This window comes from Rhinatrema bivittatum, chromosome 2 (assembly GCF_901001135.1).
Source record: "Rhinatrema bivittatum chromosome 2, aRhiBiv1.1, whole genome shotgun sequence".
Classification (NCBI taxonomy): domain Eukaryota; kingdom Metazoa; phylum Chordata; class Amphibia; order Gymnophiona; family Rhinatrematidae; genus Rhinatrema; species Rhinatrema bivittatum.
In genome coordinates, this window is record NC_042616.1 from 31,664,097 (window position 1) to 31,672,222 (window position 8,126).

Consider the following 8,126-nt stretch of genomic DNA (forward strand, 5'->3'; position numbering starts at 1 on the left):
TTTAAATAAAGAAACAGATGGTCACAGGAGCTGTAAATCTCCAAGCCATCTATAAAGAATAGGTGCAATGTCATCGGTGGACCATTAGTGTCTCTAGGATTAAAGATAAATCCAAAACACAAGAAATTAATGAGATTAGTCTCAGATGCCAATTATGTCTACCTTATCATTCACTGCTAAACACGCTAACTCTCATTTTACTTCTTAGACTTCTGGCATCGGTATACAGATGTGTTTTTTTGTTTGTTCTAGATAGAACAAGGGGAAAAGCCAACAGTTACTCAGCAGTATATGGTTCGGAGAAAGGTATCTTCAAAGGATACTAATGAAACAAGAGAGGTAGGGCATCCCAACAGAGAGGTTCCAATAAAAGCAAAAGTAGTCCATGTGCCTATAAGTAAAGAATCACCTGAGCTAAAGGGTCCAAAGTATCCCTATCAACTGAAAAGCAGGTTGTTAAAACAAGAAAAAACCACACTTTGAAATGTCTGTATGCCAATTCCAGAAGTCTAAGAAGTAAGATGGGAGAGTTAGAGTGTATAGCAGTAAATGATGAGTGACAAAATTGGCAGCTCAGAGACCTGGTGGAAGGAGGATAATCAATGGGACAGTGCTATATCAGGGTACAAATTATATTGCAATGTTAGGGAGGATCAACTTGGAGGGGGTGTGTCACTTTATGTCCAAGAGGGCATAGAATCCAACAGGATAAAGATCATACAAGAGACTAAATGCTCAATAGAATCTATATGGGTAGAAATCCCATGTGTGTTGGTTAAGAGTACAGTGATAGGCATATACTGCCATCCACCTGGCCACATTGATGAGATGGGTGATGAAATGCTACGAGAAATCAGGGAAGCTAACCAATTTGGCAGTGCAGTAATAATGGGATATTTCAATTACCCGAGATATACAGAAGCAACCTTGCACATAAGCAAATCCACAAAGTCAATAGTGCAAGTAAGAGAATGAAGTCCCATTCACTGATATAAGAATTTTATTGAACAGAAGTTCATGCTTCATAAATAATTCATTCAATACGGCAACTCCAGACGGATAACAACAGAGAATTTAAAGTCCCCCGACACGGTCCCGTGTTTCGCGGAGGCTGCATCGGGAGGGACCAGAAAACCGTATTATTCACATCTGCAATATAATATACAATAGTAAGGAGTGGAACAAGAACTGCCATAAGAATTATACAAGTAAGATACACATACCTTTTAGAGTTTCCTCAGGAGCGCAATCGCCCTCTGAATTTCACAAACTTTTAAAGAGCAAGAAAAGGCGCGAAGGGCAACTCTTGCGAGATGCTGTAATCAGCAGATATACCTGTGATAAAGTCATCTGATCTTTATTAGTAGAACTGATACCATTCGATATCTTTATTCAGACCAAAGGGGACAACTGTATTAAGGGTATAGATCCATCGCTGCTCCCTCCGACTCAGCATGCCGGCAAAATCTTATTAAATGTCCCTGTCCACTATTGTATGTCCCTGTATGTCCCTGTCCACTATTGTATGTCCCTGTCCACTATTGTATGTGGGCAAGACCTCCCGGATGATCAAGGCACGCATCATAGAACATTGCTCCAACATTAGGTCCTCCAGAATTGATGAGCCTTTGGCGTCTCATTGGCTCCAGGCTGAACACTCCATCGATGCTCTCTCCTTCTCAGTATTGGAGGTGGTCTCACCCCCCTTGCGGGGGGGGGGGGGGAGATTTTGCCGGCATGCTGAGTCGGAGGGAGCAGCGATGGATCTATACCCTTAATACAGTTGTCCCCTTTGGTCTGAATAAAGATATCGAATGGTATCAGTTCTACTAATAAAGATCAGATGACTTTATCACAGGTATATCTGCTGATTACAGCATCTCGCAAGAGTTGCCCTTCGCGCCTTTTCTTGCTCTTTAAAAGTTTGTGAAATTCAGAGGGCGATTGCGCTCCTGAGGAAACTCTAAAAGGTATGTGTATCTTACTTGTATAATTCTTATGGCAGTTCTTGTTCCACTCCTTACTATTGTATATTATATTGCAGATGTGAATAATACGGTTTTCTGGTCCCTCCCGATGCAGCCTCCGCGAAACACGGGACCGTGTCGGGGGACTTTAAATTCTCTGTTGTTATCCGTCTGGAGTTGCCGTATTGAATGAATTATTTATGAAGCATGAACTTCTGTTCAATAAAATTATTATATCAGTGAATGGGACTTCATTCTCTTACTTGCACTATTGACTTTGTATATTTCAATTACCCCCAATACTGACTGTGAAAATGTAACAGGACATGCTAGAGACATAAGTGCCTAGATGGAATAAATTACTGCTTCATGGAGCAACTGGTTCAGGAATAGACAAGAGAGGGAGTTATTTTAGATCTAATTCTTAGTGGAATGCAGGAATTGGTGAGAGAGGTAATGCTGGTGGGGCCACTTGGCAAAGTAATCGTAACGTGATCAAATTTGAACTAATGACTGGAAGGGGGACAATAAGTAAATCCATGGCTTTAGCACTAAACATTCCAAAGGAAAACTTTGCTAAAATGAGGAAAATAGCTAGAAAAAAACCTGAAAGGTGCAGCTGCAAAGGTTAAAATTGCACAACAGGTGTGGACATTGTTTAAAAATACCGTCTTAGAAGCACAATCTAGATGTATTCCATGCATTAAGAAAGGTGGAAGGAAAGCCAAAAGATTACCAGCATGGTTAAAAGGTGAGGTGAAAGAGGCTATTTTAGCCAAAAAACATCTTTTAAAAATTGAAAGAAGGATCCAGCTGAAGAAAATAGGAAAAAGCATAAGCATTGTCAAGTTAAGTGTAAAACAATTGATAAGACAGGCTAAGAAACAATTTGAAATGAAGTTGGCCATAGAGGCAAAAACTCATAAAAACTGTTTTAAATATCTCTGAAGCAGGAAACCTGCAAGGGAGTCAGTTGGACCGTTAGATGACCAAGGGATTAAAGAGGCTCTTAGTGAAGATAAGGCCATTGCAAAAAGATTAAATTAATTTTTGCTTCTGTGTTTACTAATGAGGATGATAGGAAGATACCGGACTAGGGGGCACTCCATGAGGTTAGCAAGTAGCACATTTAAAACAAATTGGAGAAAATTATTTCACCCAACGCACAATAAAGCTCTGGAATTTGTTGCCAGAGGATGTGGTTAGTGCAGTTAGTGTAGCTGGGTTTAAAAAAGGTTTGGATAAGTTGTTGGAGAAGTCCATTAACTGCTATTAATCTAGTTGACATACGGCCCGATTTTAAAAGGCCCATGCGTGTAAAAAACGGAGGTTACATGCGCAGCTGGGTGCTGCGCGTATTTTACAAGGGTCCATTACACGCTGAAGTGCTGGGCCCAAAGAAAGGGGTGGGGCGTGCGTGCTGGGACAGCGCGCGCCAGCAGCCGGCCGGCACGCGGAGTCTACTGCTGCTCCAAAGGAGCAGTAAGGTTCAAAAAAAAAAAAAAAAATTCTAATAGTTAAGTAGGGAGTAGGGGTCGGGGAGGAGAGGGAAAAAGGTAGGAAGGTTAGATAGGGGTACAGGGAAGTTCCCTCTCAGTCCGCTCCTTAATTGGGGCGGACTGGGAAGGATCTGGGGAAGCCCTACTTGCACCGCATGTTGCTTTTTAAAATCCCCCCTCCCGCGGGCGTAATTCGCGGGCCGCCTGCACCTGCGCACACGGATGTTAAAATCCGGCACGCACCTACAAGCGGATATAATATTTTATCATGTGTGGCAATGCGCGCATGCTATAAAATCGGCACGTCCATGTCCGCATGCCGGGAACCACGCACACATGGACGCGCGTGCAGGTCTTAAAATCGACCCTTTAGGTAACAGCAGTGCCTATTACCAGCATCAGTAGCATGGGATCTATTTAATATTTGGGTACTTGCCAGGTTCTTGTGGCCTCTGTTGGAAACAGGATGCTGGGCTTGATGGACCCTTGGTCTGACCCAGCATGGCAACTTCTTATGTTCTTATATCACTGACTAACAGGGAATCTCCCCGAAATATTCCTCATTATAGATTATTCAACTATCCTGGCAGCAGGAGAAAAAAGGAAGGCTCCAAAGCAGGAATGAATCAGGGGACAATTTTTTTTTTTTTTTACAACAGCAGCAAACTCAGGGCACTGACAGACAGACTCGGGGCACAAGCCGCATGTGCCCAGGACTAACACACCACCAGTAACTGTATATTTAATCTAAAATTCACCTTTATCATCATCATCGTGGAGAAAAAGCTCCAGGATTGTCCCTCATGCTGGCTGTGGAGCAGTTCGTCCAGAGCCAGATGCCTGTGTTAATCCACAAGTTTATTGCTGGAAGGATGTAATCAATGAGCTGAGGGATGCTATGACACGGAGGAGGCACTAAAGAGGTGCAATACAAAAAACTCTGCCCGTACTGCATCAGCCCTCCCCATTTGAGCTTTTGATGGATGACATTAAGTTCAGGAGCTACACCCTCCCCAAGGTTAAGATGGCCGACAACAGCAAGACCTCCTGAAGAGCAGAGTTTGTATTACCTCCAGTCTCTCTCTTCTCTGAAACAGACAGACTGGAAACTGAAAGAGCAATCCGAGAGAGTTAAGCCTGCACGAGCTGCTTATGACAGAAATCAAATCTGGGAAATGGCTCTGCTTAACCTCCACAGAAACTAGGGGGAACTAGAGATCACAGTGGAACGCAAAGGTCTCTGGTCATCCAGTGTGAAGATTCCCTGTGTGTGCTGAAGTCTTAAGAGCACAGGGTGTTGGAAGATACAAATATTACCAAGCAGCTGTTTGCGATGGATCCAACCAACTCTGAACTGGCTGATGAGGCAGGCAAGCTGGCGTTCGGGATGTGGCTCTGGTTCTGAATTGACACCCGAGAATAGGTCCTCAGAGTTCACTTCCAGCAGTTCAGAACTTTACACAGATTTTATGCTCTTCTCAGTGCCGGCATCATCGCAGTTTAACTTGAAAACCCATGGCATTCCTGCTGCAAAGAAACCAAGAGCTTCCCCACAGAGAAGTTCAGAGAGTCAGGCCTACTTGTCCCACTGTCAAGACCACCTAACAATTACTGAGCTGATTCTGATCAGGCAAGCCATGATAAAATCTGGAATGGAATTAGAGAAAAGGGAAGATTACCCCACGACTTCCAGAAGCAGGGCTTGCTCTACGGGCCACAAGAGGAGGTTATTCTTCACTTGGCCTTACAACTTCCAAGTCTGTGACCGAGTAACATGACCTGATTGTTGTATGGAGATATCGATGCCTTGCAAACAGTGCCTGCACATTCCAGTCAGCTTCCTGGAGACACCGAAACGGACAAAAATGGACTTCCACGTTAGGAATGACAAATTGTCCATCTTCATAATTCAAATTCTGCCACATTTTCATGGTGAACTTAATGTACTTGATCAATGCAGGGATTTCTTTTATTTCAAGGCAATTAATTCTTCGAGACTGCAGGAGATGCTATAAAATGGCTCTTTCAGTTAATTAGTGCTATACTGAGGTTTTGGGGGTTTTTCTTACAGTCATAATGGCTTTTTTTTTTTTTTTAATTTTTTAGCATTAACTGGTCTTTGCTTCCATAGGCGCCTCTCCTTTTCATTGTGCTCTACAGCCATGATGTTGTTAGAATATATGAGCACACAATCTCTTATCTGCATCTATTGCGGTGAACAGTTTGTAAATTGTAGGTAGACAAGTTATCAGTTTAGAATTGTTGGGGACATTACTTGGGTCTCCCTTGGAAAGGAGAACAGTGTTCCTCCCGTTTTTAAGCCATTTTGGTGTTAGTTCTGGCTGTCTGACAGATCTTGGGGAAGAGATGCTAAAATGTTTACTCCACAAGTTGGGCAATCCATCAAGACCACAGCTCTTCCAGTTTGGATCTCTCGTTTCCAGGCCATTCTATAATTTTGATGTTGGCTTTTTTCCACGTTCTACTGTATTTTGGGTAGTTATTCTGCTTCTGTTGTGCTCTACAGGATCCTCACAAATTTCTCTAGAACTTTTCTGTTTTGATTGGTGGTGTTTTAACTGCACTGATGCTCTTTCCCAATTCCAAGCATAATTTCTTTGGATTTTCTACAAATGGTTTATTTTTCATGGCTTTCATTTCTATTTTCTTCATCTCTCTGCAGCTTTTGTGCTCTTGCTGTTATTTTCAATTTCTTAGTGGAGTATTTGAACTTCAATTCTTCTCTGCCACTTCCATTCTTCCCTCTTTTTTCTGATTATGTGGCTAGCATTCATCCTCCCAGATCTTTCAGCCCGTAACCCTTGGGGGTTGTCGCTGATGCCTCTCTTTCTCTACTCGCATCCAAAACATTGCTAAAGCATGTCGTTTCTTCCTCTATAGCACTGCTAAAATCCACATTTTCCTTTTCTTGATTATACTACTACAGAGTACAGCCATTAAGTTATCCCCTCCTACTTAAACTACTGCAATCTGCTCTTTGTGGGCCTCCTGCTGAATCACCTTCCTCCACTGCAATCTATTCAAAATTCAGCTTCACGACTTATCTTCTTTCAGCATCACTATGACCCAGTAACCCCCTTTTCTCAAGTTGCTACATTGGCTCCCCATCTGCTTCCATATCCACTTCAAGCTCCTCTTACTGGTCTCCAAATGCATTCAATTCTGCAGCTCCTCATTACCCATTTTCTCTTCTCTCTTTCCATCTGTCCCAGTGAACTCTGTTCATCAGTCAAGTTGCTCTCATCTCTGCCCTTCTCCACCACCAACTTCCAACCCTGTGTTTTCCATCTTGCCGTGCCGAACGGAAAGAAGAGATGCTTCAAGCTCCCTTTCTCTGACCACATTGAAAACCAGATTTAAAAGTCACCTGAGGCTGCTTTTAAATCCTAACCACATCTCTACAATAAAATATGTTTCCCCTAGACTTTTGTTTGTCATGCGTGTTTCTCGACTTGACTCTAAGCGCCATGGAACAGGGCTGTCTCTCTTGTGTATCTGTACAGGGCTGCATATGTGTCTAGCAGTCCTTTAGAAGTGACAATTAGTAGAGGCAGATTCTTTTGTAGCGTTTCAGACTGTTTTGGATCTGGTGTCCAGTTTCCTTTGAGGTATTCGTCTACCAGTCTGCACACAAAGGTAAATTTTCAAAAGGATTTACACACTTAAAACTGGGTTGTAAAGGCATAAGTGGGCTTTTGAAAATTGCTCCAATATATGCTATTGAATTGTCAATAGGCATGTAAGTGCATTTTACATGCGTAATTGGGCTTTTGAAAATTGCTCCAATTTATGTTACTTTTATGTATATAAATTCTTTTGAAAATCACCCCCACTAATCTTTTTTTTCTCTATACGTCATTACCACAGAGAAATGTATTTATTTCTTCTTTGCTTCTGGCCTCATGTTGGTAAGATGCTTTCAGTTTTACTTTGGGTGTCAGGCCTAACTTAGGCAGTCTTTCCCTTATCTGGATCCCGGCTTAACGCTGTCCAGGAGCTCAGCTAGCACTTCCTGCCATCATGTAGTCTATTTGCCTCTTTTTTTTTTTTTTTTTTGACTCGTGTCTGTTGCTCTCCTCCTCCCATGTACACTCATATCATTCACTGGTGTCTCATCTGTTATCTCCTTCAATTACTCTGACTCACTCACTCTCTCCATTTTTCTTTCTGCAGCTTCATTCAACTGAAGTCAATATCTTGTTTCTACTCCTCTAGTTGGGCATTTTTTCCAGTCAGAAAGCTTAAATTTGCCTCAGTTGCTTTTTGTAGCTGTACCTTAGACAGTATTGCTTTTTCTTCCAATTTGTGGTGGGTTCTTTGCATAACCGACCGATTTCCATGCAGGGTTTATGGCATTAAAATAGCCAAATGTTACGAGGGTAATCATCTAACAGCCCGCAGCGGTTTGGGGACAGAGCGGGTGCAGACTTTGCGCGCAGAAGTAGGCTTTGAAAATGCTCCCAGCAAAAAACGCCCTGCGCAGGTTTGTTTTTTTTTTCCTGAGAAAACATCCGCGCGTGCTTTTCAAAACAGAAAAGTGTGCGTGTGAACACTGACCCCTCTCCCACCACCCTTGGAACACCCCTGCTCAGCGCAGGCAAAACACGCAAAAAAACAACATTTCGTGCATACTTTCCCC